This window comes from Saccopteryx bilineata, chromosome 6, assembly GCF_036850765.1.
Source record: "Saccopteryx bilineata isolate mSacBil1 chromosome 6, mSacBil1_pri_phased_curated, whole genome shotgun sequence".
Taxonomy (NCBI): Eukaryota; Metazoa; Chordata; class Mammalia; order Chiroptera; family Emballonuridae; genus Saccopteryx; species Saccopteryx bilineata.
In genome coordinates this window covers 36,741,656-36,759,301 of record NC_089495.1, presented here as the reverse complement: position 1 = coordinate 36,759,301, position 17,646 = coordinate 36,741,656, and the positions used below count along the sequence as shown (strand labels likewise).

Genomic DNA, 17,646 nt, shown 5'->3' with positions numbered 1-17,646 from the left:
GGTGATTACTCTACAGCTTGGTTTTGGTCTCTGTCTGCCCTAGAACGCAGGTCCTGGGGAGTGGAAACACAGCTCCTGGGAAAATATTTGCTGGGAAAATAAACTCTACTTGCAGGTGAATAGGGTAAATTCACATAGGCCCCCGGCTGTCTTCTGTGACATAGAATGTCCCCTGTGACTTCTCACCCAGCACCTTGATCTCTCCTTCACTTAGAATAATTAGCTTTTGTTTCTTCTTTTATTTTTAAGAGTTTATAGCCCCCAAAGAAGAAAGTCTTTTCTTTTCTTTTTTTTTTTTTTTTTTTTTGTATTTTTCTGAAGTGAGAAGCTGGGAAGCAGAGAGACAGACTCTAGTATGTGCTCGACCAAGATCCACCCAGCATGCCCACTAGGGGGCGATACCCTGCCCATCTGGGGTTTTGCTCCATTGCAACTGGAGCCATTCTAGTGCCTGAGGTAGAGCCATCCTCAGCACCCGGGCCAACTTTGCTCCAATGTAGCCTTGGCTGCAGGAAGAGAAGAGAGAGATAGAGAGGAAGGAGAGGGGGAAGGGTGGAGAAGCAGATGGGCACTTCTCCTGTGTGCCCTAGCCAGGAATCAAACCCGGGACTTCCACACACCAGGCCGACACTCTACCACTGAGCCAACTGGCCAGGGCCAAGAAGGGAGTCTTTTCAAAACCCTGATCTCCAAGAATACATGCACAATATGTACATAAGATCAGAGGGTGAGAACACAAGTTTTCCTTTGAAAGCTAAGGAATTAGTGCACATTACCTTTACATTATAGGACTTGGTGCTATAATAAAAATGGCCAAGAAGCCAGTTTGAATGTTTGAAGCCTAGGCCCATGAGCTCTGTTTCCAGGAAAAATTGGTGTGCGTTTTATTCACATTTCTCTTCTTCCTGTTGAGGGTGATAAGAAGCCTGCATACTGGAGTAGTGCGTCTGAGTCTGTCAGACCCAACGCTCCCTTTTCACCCAGAAATCAAACTCCTAAACAGTAAAAGCCAACACATCCATCCTTTTGAAGGACAGCTGCAGTGCCCTAACATGGGGGACCCACAGAGAGGGGGAGTTAGGTGTTATGTGTGTAGCAGGCTTTACAGGAGTCATGAAGGTCAGGCAGGCACCCACACCCCTGTGTACAGCTCGGAGCCCCTCAGCCTCAGGGTGCTGTGTCAGTCACGGTGCCTCTGGGGGGGTGCGATGGAGGAGATCGTCTCTGAAAGAGGGGATGGTTTGTGGCGAAGTGCAGTCAGGGTACCTCCGGGGGGTGCGATGGAGGAGATCGTCTCTGAAAGAGGGGATGGTTTGTGGCGAAGTGCAGTCAGGGTACCTCCAGGGGGTGCGATGGAGGAGATCGTCTCTGAAAGAGGGGATGATTTGTGGCGAAGTGCTAAAGAAAACAAAAGTGCAGTCTTTCACTAGTCCACATAGCAGTTGCATTTCTCGAGAATTAGAAAATGTAGGGAGAAACACCTGTGTCTATAGGTAAAGCGAGGGTCCCCTGAATCCTTGTCTTCAGGATGAGGGGCCAGCTCGGTGCCAGGGAAGATAGTGACAACTGAGAGACACGTCCAGAAGCACCTAAAGTGGTCCCTGGGTGCTGCCCGTTCAGTCCAGGTGCGAGGCAATCCCTTCGTTCTCCTGTGGGAATTTGGAGAGAGTCGCCCCCTTCCCACCCTGTCCTCCCTCGTTTACAGGAGGAAGGGTGCGCTGCCACCTGATGGACACAGCCAGCATTGCAGTACGTCATTTCCAGTGTCCATCCTAAACCAATTCTAGTCAGGAGCTGGGCGGCACTTCTTTCGGGAAGGAGGAAAAACTCACACAAGCAAGTCATTGGCGTGGGGTTTATCCTGAACTGCTGCTGAGCCAACACAGCCTCTAAGTAGAAAGAAGGGAATTTAGAACCAGGTGTGCACTTCTAAATGTCCGTGAAAATTAAATGGACAAATCTCCAGTGAAGACTGCTTTAAGAGACACTAACTCTTACAGTTGTTAACCACGCATTAGTTTTATCCTTTTAAAAATATATCTATATTATGTGCTGATTTTAGCTCTTCTTCTGTTATTAGTGCAAATGACAAAATCCCCAATTTTAGCCATTACACTTGATTAATAGTTATTGATCGTTGTGAAGTGTTACATGAAACAGAGAGGCTTTGTTCAGCTGTGTCAGACATACGTGAACATGAGGCAGATTATTGTCCTTTTAAAAAAATGACTCAGTGAAGGGGACATGGGAGGACTTTATGATTTACTGGCTCGTGTATCAGCTGGCATCCAGCCAACATGGTCGCCGCAGTGGGAGTGTCCTTGTGAGTTCTTGCCTTTGCTAGGGGGCTGGGCATCTGCTCAGATGCCTACAACCCTTGAAAATCCTAATGGGGTGTGTTTGCCTTCATCTGCCAGGCCTAGGTAGGGGCAATCCCAGGGACTTGAGAGGACAAGTGACAGTGAAGCACAGGGCCAGCCCTGGAGAGTGGGCCTGTGACCTCCCTAGACAGTCACATGACAGAGAAGGCCCAGAAGGGTGCTTCAGGGGCATCACCCCGTCTCCGTCTGCTGTGTGCTGGACAACGTGGACCCAACAGTGAGCAAAGATAACAGTCCAGCTGCTTGCATCCTCGGTAGTAAATCAGTAAAATGTACACAGGGCTCCGAGTTTTACAAAGAAAGAACGAGAGAGGAAGGAGGTGAGGGATGCCGGAAGGGGCAGCGAGAAGGGATCCCCCATGAAAAAGTGGCTCAAGGACTCATGGGGGACAGTCCTCACAGAGGTCCCCTTGCCAGGAGCAGGAAGGAGGGGGAGAGGAATTAGAGATGGCCAAACTGACAGTCTGGGGACAGCAGTCACTCAAGAACCGAAGGAGCATGTAGGAGGGTCGTGTTGGGTTTGAGATGTCACTTGCAGATCCAGGGGGCCTGTCGGGTGAAGGGCTGGTACCTTTGGGTACTGTGAGGTGAGTCTGAAACTCTAGGGCGAGGCCCCAGCTAGGGTGTGGATTTGGGTGGTAAGGACCCAGGGCTGGGGTGGTGGGCAGAGGGGGAGCCCCCAGATGTTCCAGCTGGGGGAGGGTAGAGGGGAGGAGGAAATGCAGTGGGGGGAGGGGTTCAGCCCCAGCTGGGTTCTCAGCAGGGAGAGCCCCACCCAGGTCCTGTAGGGCTGTGGGGGGGGGGGGCTCGACATAGGTGGAAAGGGTGCTAGGTGGGTGGCCATGCTAAGCCTGCAGCTGCTCCTGGCCCCCTCCCCTCACAAGTGTGTCCCAGCTGTGACAGCACATTCTATGGTCACTTTACCAATGGGTGAAATAAGATGAGAATGAGAAATTCAGTGGGAGTCTCACTGCGTGCAGGCCTTTGAGGATGCTGAGGGCTGTCGAGGAAGTGTTGGTGAAGGGTTTGGATTAAGCTGTTGACTAGAGAAAATTCAACAAAAACGGAAGGTGAGGGGTCTGAGACACGGGGTGCAGACACCTCCTTCTAGGAATTTGCTCCCCAGGGGAGAGAGAAATGAGCCAGTTAGCTGGTGAGAGGGAGGCAAATGGGGTTTTCCTTTAAGGTGAGAGAACTAACAGCATGTTTATGCTGGTAGAGATTGTAGAAATTACCCAACAGCACAACAGGAAGAGTGACATTTGACTTCTGTCACCCTCAGCGTGTGCCCTCTGTGCACCTGCTCTGAATCCAGCACTAAGCAAGTTGTGATCAGGATGACAGAGCCTGTGTGCACACGCACACACACGCACAGAGGGACACAGGCGTGTGCACTCACACACACACAGGGTTGCCAACACTGAGATAGTACATTTCTGGCTTTTCTTTAAAAAGGGTGGGAGGGCGTTACAGGGAGGGAAACAAGGGGGATGTGCTGGGGAACACGGGGAAGGGCGGATGTATTGGGGGGACAGTAGAATGTATGTAAACACAACAAATTAAAATAAATTTCATGTTAAAAGACACAGACACAGAGACAGCAGCCTGAGACTTGCGTTTCCCCTGGGCAGCCCCGCAGGAGCCCCTGTGGTGGGCCCCAGGGCTCAGTCACCTGCTGTACCCGGCATTGGGAAGATAATATCAAGATCACCAGTGCTGCAGTCTCTACTCAGCCCAATTAAAATGTAATTCAGGGGCTCTTAAAGTTAATTGAAGCTGGTACAGTGACGTTGACTTTCCATGGACCTGGTTCAGATCACCCAGCCGCTTGGGAGACAGAGATCCCATCTCCCAGCTGGCTCTCAGCGATGGGCCACGTCCACCCTGATAAGAGGCGTGCGTGCACAGGTGTGCCCACAGCTAGGCGTGTGTGCACAACACACATCAATCAGCATGTGTACAGCACACGTACACAGGCACAAACACGCACCCACGTGCAGCGTGCACGGACCATAGGAAAGAGAGACAGATGGATCTGGAATGAAGCACAAATGTCAGCGTGGGCTTGACTCCCCTCGAGAGTTCCGAGCGCTCCTTACGTGCTCGTTCTGAGACCGAGCCCAGCGCCAAGCGGGCTCGTGTTCCTGTTGCTGGCTGCCTCTTCCCAGGCACGCGCCCCTCCGGCTAGCGAAGCTTCAGACCAGTGTGACCTCAGCCCTCGGGAGCACCTTCCTTCTCACTGCCACTCCGATTTCCAATGGAATTTTCAGTTGATTTTTAAATATAAAGATAGAAAAGTGTGTGTGCAAATGCATCCTGAGCAATTCCAAAGGTATATGTGAAAAAGTGAGAGCATTCACCTCGCCTCCTGCTTCCCTCCCCCACAGAGTTGAGAGTTTGGGTAAAACCAACATGTTCTGTCCCGTGGGGCACAGACATCTGCCGTTACTGCCCTCCTCCTCTTCATCACCAGCATATTGGGGACATTCCTCTGCACGCACCATTGGTGTCTGTCTGTGCATGGCTGCAGCACACACCCTCTGGTGTGAGGGACCCAGCCCCTGAGTCTGCCCTGTTCTCGGGGTTTCCGGCACCCTCCGTCTCTGCGTCCTGCCCTGTTCCCGGGGTTTCCGTCACCCTCCGTCTCCGCGTCCTGCTCTGTTCTCGGGGTTTCCGTCACCCTCCGTCTCCAAGTCTGCCCTGTTCTCGGGGTTTCCGTCACCCTCCGTCTCCGAGCCCTGCCCTGTTCTCGGGGTTTCCGTCACCCTCCGTCTCCGCGTCCTGCCCTGTTCTCGGGGTTTCCGTCACCCTCCGTCTCCAAGTCTGCCCTGTTCTCGGGGTTTCCGTCACCCTCCGTCTCCGAGCCCTGCCCTGTTCTCGGGGTTTCCGTCACCCTCCGTCTCCGAGCCCTGCCCTGTTCTCGGGGTTTCCGTCACCCTCCGTCTCCGAGCCCTGCTCTGTTCTCGGGGTTTCCGTCACCCTCCGTCTCCGAGCCCTGCCCTGTTCTCGGGGTTTCCGTCACCCTCAGTCTCCGCGTCCTGCCCTGCTCTCGGGGTTTCCGTCACCCTCCGTCTCCGCGTCCTGCCCTGTTCCCGGGGTTTCCGTCACCCTCCGTCTCCAAGTCTGCCTTGTTCTCGGGGTTTCCGTCACCCTCCGTCTCCGAGCCCTGCTCTGTTCTCGGGGTTTCCGTCACCCTCCGTCTCCGAGCCCTGCCCTGTTCTCGGGGTTTCCGTCACCCTCCGTCTCCAAGTCTGCCTTGTTCTCGGGGTTTCCGTCACCCTCCGTCTCCGAGCCCTGCCCTGTTCTCGGGGTTTCCGTCACCCTCCGTCTCCGCGTCCTGCCCTGTTCCCGGGGTTTCCGTCACCCTCCGTCTCCAAGTCTGCCTTGTTCTCGGGGTTTCCGTCACCCTCCGTCTCCGAGCCCTGCTCTGTTCTCGGGGTTTCCGTCACCCTCCGTCTCCAAGTCTGCCCTGTTCTCGGGGTTTCCGTCACCCTCCGTCTCCGAGCCCTGCCCTGTTCTCGGGGTTTCCGTCACCCTCCGTCTCCGAGCCCTGCTCTGTTCTCGGGGTTTCCGTCACCCTCCGTCTCCGCGTCCTGCCCTGTTCCCGAGGTTTCCGTCACCCTCAGTCTCCGCGTCCTGCCCTGCTCTCGGGGTTTCCGTCACCCTCCGTCTCCGCGTCCTGCCCTGTTCTCGGGGTTTCCGTCACCCTCCGTCTCCGAGCCCTGCTCTGTTCTCGGGGTTTCCGTCACCCTCCGTCTCCAAGTCTGCCCTGTTCCCGAGGTTTCCGTCACCCTCCGTCTCTGAGTCCTGCTCTGTTCTCGGGGTTTCCGTCACCCTCCGTCTCCGAGCCCTGCTCGGTTGGATAGGCCTGTTGCTGTCCTCGCTGGGTTTGGCATTCTGTGTATGAGATGGGGCGCCTAGAAAGGGATCCCAGGTGTCATAGTTCTCAGACACTCTGGCTCTGTGATCCTCCCTCCTCCAGCCATGGAATTAGCAGGTAAAGGTCTGGTCTCGCCATTTGTCAGTGGTGACCTTGCTCAGCCCGTGGCTCCACGTGGTCTGAAGCTGTGGGAGCTCAGTGACCACTGCCCACTGCGGTGACCTCCTGCACACCGACGGGCCCTATCTCTGTGTCTGATGTTCTTCTGGGGGAGCCAGAGGCTGCGCCTCCCCTCGAGACCTCTACTTTTGTTGAAGGGGTCATTCTCTGTCATTGCCATCCAGTATGATGGCCACTGGCCTTGTGTGTCTATTTAAACTTAAAAATTAAAACCAAATTCATGTAAAAGTTCAGCCCCTGGTTCAGGCCAGTGAAATTTCAGCTCACATGTGGCCAGTGGCCGCCAGGCCGAGTGGCCCAGAGGTGGGAGGTGTCCATCTGTTAGAGCACACGGGCTGTGACAGGGTGGGGCCCATTGACAGCGGCCAGGCCCTTCACTTACAGCAGGGGTCCCCAAACTACAGCCCGCGGGCCACATGCAGCCCCCTGAGGCCATTTATCCGGCCCCCACCGCACTTCCGGAAAGGGCACCTCTTTTATTGGTGGTCAGTGAGAGGAGCATAGTTCCCATTGAAATACTGGTCAGTTTGTTGATTTAAATTTACTTGTTCTTGGCTCAGCGGTAGAGCGTCGGCCTGGCGTGCGGGGGACCCGGGTTCGATTCCCGGCCAGGGCACATAGGAGAAGCGCCCATTTGCTTCTCCACCCCCTCCCCCCTCCTTCCTCTCTGTCTCTCTCTTCCCCTCCCACAGCCAAGGCTCCATTGGAGCAAAGATGGCCTGGGCGCTGGGGATGGCTCCTTGGCCTCTGCCCCAGGCGCTAGAGTGGCTCTGGTCACGGCAGAGCGACGCCCCAGAGGGGCAGAGCATCGCCCCCTGGTGGGCAGAGCTTCGCCCCTGGTGGGCGTGCCGGGTGGATCCCGGTCGGGCGCATGCGGGATTCTGTCTGACTGTCTCTCCCCGTTTCCAGCTTCAGAAAAATACAAAAAAAAAAAAAAATTTACTTGTTCTTTATTTTAAATGTTATATTTGTTCCTGTTTTGTTTTTTTACTTTAAAATAATATATGTGCAGTGTGCATAGGCATTTGTTCAGTTTTTTTTACAGTCCGGCCCTCCAATGGTCTGAGGGACAGTGAACTGGCCCCCTGTGTAAAAAGTTTGGGGACCCCTGACTTACAGGGAAAAGGCCAAGAGATGCCTACCTGGTTCTCTGCCCAGGGGGAGAAAGCACGGCCTTTGCTTTACTTGGAAATAATGACATTTTGCTGTGAGGGAAAACTGTTCATAACATACAACTGACCATCTGAGCCATTTCCAAGTGCATAGTGAAGGAAACTCATGGGGGCGTGGGCGTGGGGCCCGGGAAGCCCGTCCCTTAATGCGCAGGACGCACCTGCCAGCCCACCTACCCATGGGGGCTGGGGTGGTGCAGGGGGGGGAGGCCCGGGTCGCCCAGAAGCCTGTGCAGCTAGTGTTTCAGCTGCAAGAGGAGAGGAGACACCGGAGGCGGATCCAGGCAGAGGAAGAAGCCAGATACGCTCTGAGCTGCCAGGTGAGCAGCGGGCAGGACAGAGGAGGGGCTGCCAGGTCCAGCACCGGTGCTCGGGACGCAGGAGCTGGTCAGGCGGCCGGCGGGGGCTGCGGCTCGGACCTGAGGCACGGACCTGAGGCAGGTAACGAGCGGATTCCGCTTTCTGGAAGGTCCTCGGCCTGCGTCTGACTTCCCAAGGTGGTGCCTGTATGCCCCCAGGGAGCGGTTCACCCCACAATTACAAAGAACTGGCCAGGGGGTGCACCTTTTTTAGTTTTTTAAATGTATTTAAAGGATATATGTGTTTGTTAGTTTTTTTAATAGTATTTTTATTTATTTAAAAATTTTTATTCATTTTAGAGAGGAGAAAAAGTGTGTGTGTGTGTGTGTGTGTGAGAGAGAGAGAGAGAGAGAGAGAGAGAGAAAGAGAGAGAGAGAGAGTGAGAGAGAAAGAGGGGAGGAGCAGGAAGCATCAACTCCCATATGTGCCTTGAGCAGGCAAGCCCAGGGTTTTGAACCGGCGACCTCAGTGTTCCAGGTCGACGCTGTATCCACTGAGCTGCCACAGGTCAGGCCTATAGTATTTTTTTAAATGTGTAAGATATGTAAATATACAACTTATCACGGGTCAGCTGTTTATTTCTAAGTACATAGTTTAGTTGCATGAAGTATATTCACATTGTCATACAATAGATGTCCAGAACATGTTCATCTTTCCAAACGGAAACCGTCCCCATTAAACACTAACATCCCATCCCCTCCCCAGCCCCTGGTACCCACCACCCTACTTTCTCTTCCTATGAATGTGTTGACTCTAGGGACCTCACAGAAGTGAGATCACACGGCATTTGTCTTCGTGTGTCTCTCTTATTTCACTGAGCATAATGTCGTCAGGGTTCATCCCTGCTGGAGCCTGTGTCAAAATTTCCTTCCATTTTAAGGCCAGTAGTATTCCGTGGTATGGATGTACCTCATTTTGTTTATTCCATTCATCTGTTGATGGCTGTGCTTTCAAGCTACATTAGAAATTAGCCTTTGAAATACGGCTAACAGACTCATTTCCTCCTGTACAGGGTAGGTTTATGTGGACCCGGAGCCGGGCTGCACGGGAACCTCTTCCCTCTTCCTTATCTAGGAGCGGAGATGGTCACTGCTCCTCTCCATTCATGCTTCAAACACGTTCCAAGTGTTTTCACCGTGATTCCCCTAGGTGGCGTAGTTTGGGCTTTCTCTGTTCATTTTTGTCAAAATGTTATATTTATTGATTTTGAAAAAAAAACAAAAAACTAAACCACTTTAAAATAAAGAACACAGAATGCAAGTTTTCTTGCTCTTTAGCAAAATACTGAACCTTTCTTTGCTGGCTGTTTCTTTTCTGTTTTTATGATTTAAAAGCTTAACCTGTCACAATATCATTTGAGCACTGTGTTTATCTTTTCTTTTTCTTTGACATGGACTGTTCCTTTCGGGTTGTGAAAAAGAGAGGCAGTGCCACTGCTTTGTGACAAAGGGCTCCGTGGCCGGGACCAGCTCACCTGGGGCGTCCTTGTCCACATCCGACTCTCGCCAGCTGTAACTGGGACTGCATGTGACTTTGAGAACAGATGCGCTACCGTGTGGGGGAGAGGTGTTTTTTTTTTCTTAAAGCATTTGCTGTTTTTCTTTCTAGAATGAAAAGCTTACCAGTGTTAAGATAAACACAGTGCTCAAATGATATTGAACAGGTTAAGCTTTTGAATCATAAAAACAGAGAAGAAACAGCCAGCAAAGAAAGGTTCAGTATTGAATGCTCAGAGAACACTTTCAAAGTCATGGGGTTTGAACTTAGGCAGGCAAATCACATGGGCAGAGAGAAAAGTAGCTACAGCTTTTCGCTTGCAAAAGGAAAACAAGGAAAATAAAGCCCTTTAACATTTGCTAACTTTGGTAGACCAGTGTCACAATATGGGCTGGAAAAAAAAGAGAGATGCAAAGAAATAGAATTGAGGGGTCCAGGAAGGGCAGAGCGGACCTTGCCTACAGCCAGGACCCGTGTGTTCTGCAAGTCTATAGAACAGTACCCCCCCAGCTGTCCCTCCTGTCTCCACCCCCCACCCAGCTGTCCCTCCTGTCTCCAATCCCCCAGCTGTCCCTCCTGTCTCCACTCCCCCAGCTGTCCCTCCTGTCTCCACCCCCACCCAGCCATGTGTTCTACAAGTCTATAGAACAGTACCCCCCAGCTGTCCCTCCTGTCTCCACCACCCACCCAGCTGTCCCTCCTGTCTCCACCCCCCCCAGCTGTCCCTCCTGTCTCCACCCCCACCCAGCCATGTGTTCTACAAGTCTATAGAACAGTACCCCCCAGCTGTCCCTCCTGTCTCCACCCTCCACCCAGCCATGTGTTCTACAAGTCTATAGAACAGCACCCCCCAGCTGTCCCTCCTGTCTCCACCCCCTACCCAGCCATGTGTTCTACAAGTCTATAGAACAGCACCCCCCAGCTGTCCCTCCTGTCTCCACCCCCCACCCAGCCATGTGTTCTACAAGTCTATATATAGAACAGCACCCCCCAGCTGTCCCTCCTGTCTCCACCCCCCACCCAGCCATGTGTTCTACAAGTCTATAGAACAGTACCCCCCCAGCTGTCCCTCCTGTCTCCACCCCCCACCCAGCCATGTGTTCTACAAGTCTATAGAACAGTACCCCCCAGCTGTCCCTCCTGTCTCCACCACCCACCCAGCCATGTGTTCTACAAGTCTATAGAACAGTACCCCCCAGCTGTCCCTCCTGTCTCCACCCCCCACCCAGCCATGTGTTCTACAAGTCTATAGAACAGTACCCCCCAGCTGTCCCTCCTGTCTCCACCCCCCACCCAGCCATGTGTTCTACAAGTCTATAGAACAGTACCCCCCAGCTGTCCCTCCTGTCTCCACCCCCCACCCAGCCATGTGTTCTACAAGTCTGTAGAACAGTACCCCCCAGCTGTCCCTCCTGTTTCCACCCCCCACCCAGCCATGTGTTCTACAAGTCTATAGAACAGCACCCCCCAGCTGTCCCTCCTGTCTCCACCCCCCACCCAGCCATGTGTTCTACAAGTCTATAGAACAGTACCCCCCAGCTGTCCCTCCTGTCTCCACCACCCACCCAGCTGTCCCTCCTGTCTCCACCCCCCCCAGCTGTCCCTCCTGTCTCCACCCCCACCCAGCCATGTGTTCTACAAGTCTATAGAACAGTACCCCCCAGCTGTCCCTCCTGTCTCCACCCTCTACCCAGCCATGTGTTCTACAAGTCTATAGAACAGCACCCCCCAGCTGTCCCTCCTGTCTCCACCCCCTACCCAGCCATGTGTTCTACAAGTCTATAGAACAGCACCCCCCAGCTGTCCCTCCTGTCTCCACCCCCCACCCAGCCATGTGTTCTACAAGTCTATAGAACAGCACCCCCCAGCTGTCCCTCCTGTCTCCACCCCCCACCCAGCCATGTGTTCTACAAGTCTATAGAACAGTACCCCCCCAGCTGTCCCTCCTGTCTCCACCCCCCACCCAGCCATGTGTTCTACAAGTCTATAGAACAGTACCCCCCAGCTGTCTCTCCTGTCTCCACCCCCCAGCTGTCCCTCCTGTCTCCATCCCCCACCCAGCCATGTGTTCTACAAGTCTATAGAACAGTACCCCCCAGCTGTCCCTCCTGTCTCCACCCCCCACCCAGCCATGTGTTCTACAAGTCTATAGAACAGTACCCCCCAGCTGTCCCTCCTGTCTCCACCCCCCAGCTGTCCCTCCTGTCTCCACCCCCCACCCAGCCACTGGCGAGGCCCGCCCTTCCCTTGGCCCCTCTGGGCTGCCCCGGCCCTCAGGACCCTTCTGCTTAGCCAGGGCCCTGCCATCCTGCCCAACCCACCGGGAGGCTGGGCCTTCTCTCCCATGGGAGCCCTACCATGGGTAGTCGGGCTCCATGTGACACCTGTGCCTCCACCTGCCAGGGGTGGTCTGGGACGGACACCAGCCTAGACCGCCTCCAGCGAAAGCATGCCCCGGCCTGACGCTGCCCCCAACACCGGCCTTGTCTCCGCCAGTCCCGGCGCCAGGCTGAGCAGGCTGTGTTAGAGGCGGCTCCAAAAACACTCGCCTGGGCTTTCAGTGGGCCTTTCACACTGACAAGGGGCTGCTTCACCACCCTCCAGCTTTGAGATGTGAGCCCTGGGCATAGGTTGGAGCATAGCCCAGCGGGAGCCATGGGTGTACTCAGAAATGCCCCTGTCTGGTCTGTTCCTCTTTAAAACCGAGGCCTTCTCCCTTCCCACAGAGTCAGCCTGTGTTGAAGCCCACCTGGCTTGCTATAACCTGTTGATGTTTACATCCTAGAAAATACTCTTCCAGAGCAATGGGCCTGACTTGGCTGGGTCCGGGTCTGGCCCTCACGAGCAGCCGCTGCACCCACAGCAGACACTCGGGTGCAGCGGTGGTTAAGGAAACACCTTTGGCTTTCTCTGGGTGGTCCTGAGTGGGGAGCAGGGACAGGCGTTGGAGAGCCTGCAGTCATTGAAATGTTCAGACCGTCAGGGACCAATTGCTATGCGGTGGTTGTTTGGCTTCTGGGGTTGTTGCTACGGACAACAGCCAACTTCCTGTATGTGTGACTTTCGGGTGGCAGGCTGGCTGCCCAGGCTGGGTGCTTCAGGGGGTGGGTTAGAGTCATCTATTCTTTATAGGTTGGCCTGGCCGTTGTCCGTTCGTATACCCAGTCTCTCGGTGGCAATAATAACAAGTATAAATTCTTTAAAAGACAGTTATAACCTCGATTAAAGAGATTGTTTTGCTGCTGATTGGAAAGCCAGCAGGCTGGCATGGGGTGCTGTTTGAGGACGGGCGGTGGAGTCGAGGGAACAAACCCAGGCAAGGGACTGGCTGACTCCGCAGAGGAGGCACAGACTCCAGGGTCTCGGTGCTGGCCCTGAACGAAGGGACCCCGCTGTTGAGGAGCTGGAGGAGTCTGGGAAGGGGAGCAGTGCCCCGATGGCACGTTCCTTTCCCGGGTTGGGCAGAGACAAAGCGCCCTGTCGCTCTGGTCCGTGCTGGAGAAGAGGGCTGGCGTTCTCTCTCAATCTGACGTTCGTCCATCCAGTCAGGCGAGCCGAGGGTGGGTTTGGGCTCAGCACAGCAGGAGGCAGGCAGGGTGGAGTCCCGACGGTGTGTGTGGACTGGGGCCGCGGATGCAGCTCTCAGAGTAGCCCTCGGGGTGATGATGGCTCCTGGGAAGGTCGGGGTTGCCGCAGCAACACGTGTGATCTCTTGGCTACCAGACGTCTGATGGCACCAAAAACTCCCCCTGACACACGGGAAGGGCAGAGGCAGCTTGGCGTGATAGGGGTCCTTTCCGGTGTGTCCCCCACCAGCTACAGATGCCGGGGCAAGGCCCCCTCCGGGTCTCTCCAGCGAGGGGGGATAATCTTACTGAGGTCTTTCAAGTTGTGGGGCCACTGATTCCTAATTCTACAAGAAAGAGTTGAGCCCGTGGTTTCTGTACCTGGAGGTTTAACATGGTCTCTTTTCCTGAGAAGCCTCACCTCCTTCCACCACCCAGGAGTACAGTGGCTTCAAAGCCCACAGAGCCCCCAGTCAGCTAACTGAAAACCACTGACCAGCCTGTTCTCTAAATGACCTCCCGCCGGGGGCCCCGGTAGGCCAGAGAGGAGAGCCAGGGCTGGGAGCTCTCACAGAGGGCAACAGACTGGTCAGCAGGCAGAGCACAGCCGTGGATTCCAGAGAATCTTCTGTGACGCCTGCAGCCGGTTGGGCCTTCTTGAGTGACGGTCCCTCCTATGCTTAAAAGTGCAGACCCAGCAGGAATCAGCCACATGCTCACGAGAAGATAAATGCCCCGGCATTAAGGGATTTGTCCCAAAGCAGGTCTGCCTTAAGACCATGCTGTCATCCTGGCTTTTCCAAGACCAGAAAAGCACACTTGAGCTTAGTGCGCTGAGAATTAGATCCCCAGGCTCTGAGCCCTTCAGACTGCTCCAGATGCCTGGGCCAGGCAGGACTCCCACACACGCATCCCAACAGGTGACTGGGACACTGTAGCAGTGTCCAGGGGCCAGAGAGGGTGGTGGGATCCCCAGAAGTCACTGTAAGCACATTACAGCTGGTTAAAGTTAGCCTGCCCTTCCCATTCCTGCCTGGGGCACCAGGTGTTTACTTGGGTCACCGGCGGTACTCACTTCCAGCCAGCAGAGGGCGCCATTGGTCAGAACATATTTTAAAATTCTCCCGCACAAGTTCCTCCTCAGGTTTTTACCTGTTTCTGCAGTTCCACTGGTGCTTTTGTTTATTCCTACAACTAGGACACAATATGTTTCAAATTGTGCATATAGCCCGGCTTTGGAATACAGCTGCTTACAGCTAACTGCCCTCCTTGCTTCATCTCCTGAGGGCCCTGCCCTGTGAGAAGGGAAAGAGAACAGGTGTGGGGACTGAGGCCAGCAGGGATGTGTACGATGCCCGGCCCCGGCCCTGCTGTTCTGCAGAAGGTGTGTCCTCTCCCACTCCCCAGTGATCTCGGCCTGGAGAGGAGCAGAGACTGCCAGTCCCTCAGAACTTCTTCCCAATGGCCTCTCCTCCAAAAACACCAGCTGGCTTGTCACCATGTCAGCAGCTCCCCTCCCCCATGGACCTCCTGACTGCTCACCTCCTCTCACTCGCGCCCTCCAGCGTGACGCTGACGCCCCCACCCCAGACCTCTGCATTGTCCTCCCTGCTGCATCATGGGGGCCCCACTTCACTCCATGCTGCAAGGGGGGGGCCTTGTCGCTGCCCACCGCCCCCTTCCTTCCCACCCTCCTTTTCCGACCCTGCCCAAGTCCCATGGTTGAGCAGCCACCCCAGCAGGATCAGCAGCTCAGCGAGCCAGTTAGAAATGCATGAAGGCCAGCCCCACTCTGGCATCCTGAGGAGTCTTGGTGCACATTGCGGCCGGAGAAGCAGGCCCGTTTCATCGTGCCCCCTCCGTCCCTCAGTGGTCTCACCACGGCCACTCTCTCTGTGAATGCCTTTCCTCCTCTGTCATCCTGGTTTCTCTTGGTGTCTTGCCCGTCCCTGCTCTGTGATAAATTGGGTCTAAACCAGGGAAGGGGAGGGGACAAGTCCCACATTCTCCCACCCAGTCTGGGGAACAAGAGGCAGCTCAGCCCAGAGCTAGACAAATGTGATGCCGGGTGACGGCAGGCCTCACTCATGGCAGGGAACCGCCCAGCCCTCGTCTCTGAACTGTCCTCACTGCTCCCTCCCAGCATTGGGGAGGTCGGACCCCCAGCCTCTGAGGGCCACCCAGGTGGAGTTAGCAGGCCATGGGCAACCAAGAGCAGTGAGCCATGAGGTGTTAGAAAAGGCCCCAGTGAGTGGGTGAATCCCAAAAACAGTTTATTCCAGCTCTGTGCCTCTTTTGATTATTTAGGTCAAAAGTGAGCTCATCAGCCTCACTCAGCTGCCGGGAAGCTGGCCAGGGCGGCCCTCTGATCCAAGTGTTTTGAGGTTGGAGGCCAACATGTGTGTGTTGCAGGCCATGTGTGCCTATGGTGCTGGGACACTCCATGTGGCTGCCAGCTTCTGAACTATTTGCTCCCTGCTTACTCCATGCCACCACCTCCAGCACAGTCAGCCACAGGCCTGGCACACAAGGGGCCTTCTGGGGGGTAGCTTCTGGCAAGCATGAGCCACCCTGTCCCCTGGGCATACGAGGTCACGTATTCGGGAGTAGGGAAGCAGTGTAGCAAGGCTTCCTGAGCTCCAGGTCCCTCGTGTGGGCAGATCCAGACCCCCCTCAGGCTGGTGGCGAGTGGAATGAGGGGACCCTGTGGGCTGCTAAGCCTCAGCTCCTGAGGGACAGGGCAAAACACACAGCCTCGCCCTGGGCTGCAGTCACGTGGGCACATGGGAGGCTCGAAGGGTCTCCACATCCTTATGTAAGATACCTTATATTTGTTAAGTCTGTGTGCCTCTGAGTCACTGTTCCCAAATATGGTAAGAGATGAGCTGAGGAGGACGTGGCAGAGTTTTCCTGGGCCGTGAGCTGGCTTCTGGTACGCGGGCACCTTTGCTGTTTGCTTCCGGGGTGGGACCCCCTCGGCATGTCCCTCGGCACCTGAGAGTAGTGCAGGGACCCCTGAAGGAGGGTCTCTGCCTGGTGTCCAGCATTAGGAGCAGCCAAGGGGTGGGAGGGGCGGGCGGAGGCTCTTTTATTCCGAGGGTGGGCTTGGCCTGGGAGGTGGCATGCAGACAGAGAGCCCTGACTCAGAGCCAGACCATGGGGTTCACGCCATCTGTGCTCACTAGCTGTGACTCTCGGTCAAGCTGTGTGCTTCATCTCTCAGCCACCTTATGGGGTTGTGATGAGGATTAAAGGAAGACTATGGGTCAAACTTTTAGTGCAGTGGCTGGCCAGGAGCAACCCCAAAGAACAAAAGAATCCCTCCTCCCAGAGGAGGGTCCGGGCCCCGGGGACTAGAGTTTCTGTTCCATCCCAACTTCCTACCTTACCTGCCCAGCCTGCATCAGGCAAGCTGGCCGGCACCTGTGTCGAGCACTCGCGACCGGGGTGCAGTGGGGAGCAACACCACTGTGAACCTAGGTTCTCGGCACTGAGACTTGAACGACACACAAAACAAAACAAAATAAAAAAACCTTACCTCCATAAGAACTAAGGCAGCACAGGAGACAGTTCTGCTTGGAGCACCTTGTGCAGGTGTGAAATAGAATCATTGCTTCTCACTCTGTGTGCACACGTGGGTGCTAATGTCAACAGCATACAAGCTGTTTAGAAAGAGAGTTGATGTTGACTTGTACATTTGCCCGGAAGGCCTTTGCTGTTGTTGAACCAGATTCCTGTGCACAGAGTCCTTCATGGTCAAATGTGGATACGAGCACAGAATGAACAGCCCACACCCACGCGGTGTGCACACACCCACAGCAGTGTGCGTTTTGTGTATCGCTGTCACCATCATTAAGTCTGAGAGGCAGGAAGGATTTGGGATATGCCGAGCTCCGGCTTTTATTACGTCATGTTGACAAGCAGGCTGTCACAGACTGCAGAGTTTATCTTTGTTCCACATCCTTTTCATTTAAGCCCAGAAGTGGCTCCCTTAATTTCAGAGCCTTGGAAATGAGCGATGCCAGTCGATGCCTCGGGCTGCCCTTCTCTTGCTCCTGCGTGGATTGGCTGGCAGTGGCGGCTGCTGGCATCACACAATTGGCTTAGATGTGAAATTAGCCAACGGAGGAGAGCCTCCTTGCTTCTACCCAGTGACTCGGGCTCCTGCTTTAGGCTAAGTCAGGACGGAGGTTATCATTACCCAGCCGCTCGGTGTTATCTTTGTCACAGATGTTGCTGCTGCAAGGAGCCAGACCTCCTCTCCCACTTCCACCCGATGTGTGTGAGCCTTCGGACGCCTCGGGGATTTTCTCCCAAAGTTGGAGTGATGCCACCAAGAGCAATTTTCTAATGTGGATGAACACGGGGACCTCAGATGCTAGAACTAATGTAATGTGTGGGTCTTAAAACTTGTCTTGGAGGATTTAGCCAGCAGGTCAACCCAGAAAAGAAAATGACTCAGCTCTTACTGTGCAACCAAAATTGATTCAGCTCCAGGAATGATGGGTTCTGCCTGGATCTTCGCCTTGTGAGATGGTTGTTGTTAAGCTGGGAAATAAGCAAAACACAGAAAATATCGGTCCGTCTTGAGATAAGAGCGAGTTCTGGAC

The 17,646-nt window shown here is 54.6% G+C and overlaps 1 protein-coding gene across 16 annotated transcripts in view; it reads left to right on the top strand.

The window, feature by feature from the left end:
* Positions 1-17,646, top strand: part of MCF2L (MCF.2 cell line derived transforming sequence like) — a 198,872-nt gene that overhangs the window by 137,190 nt on the left and 44,036 nt on the right. The gene's annotated exons all lie outside the window — the stretch shown is intronic.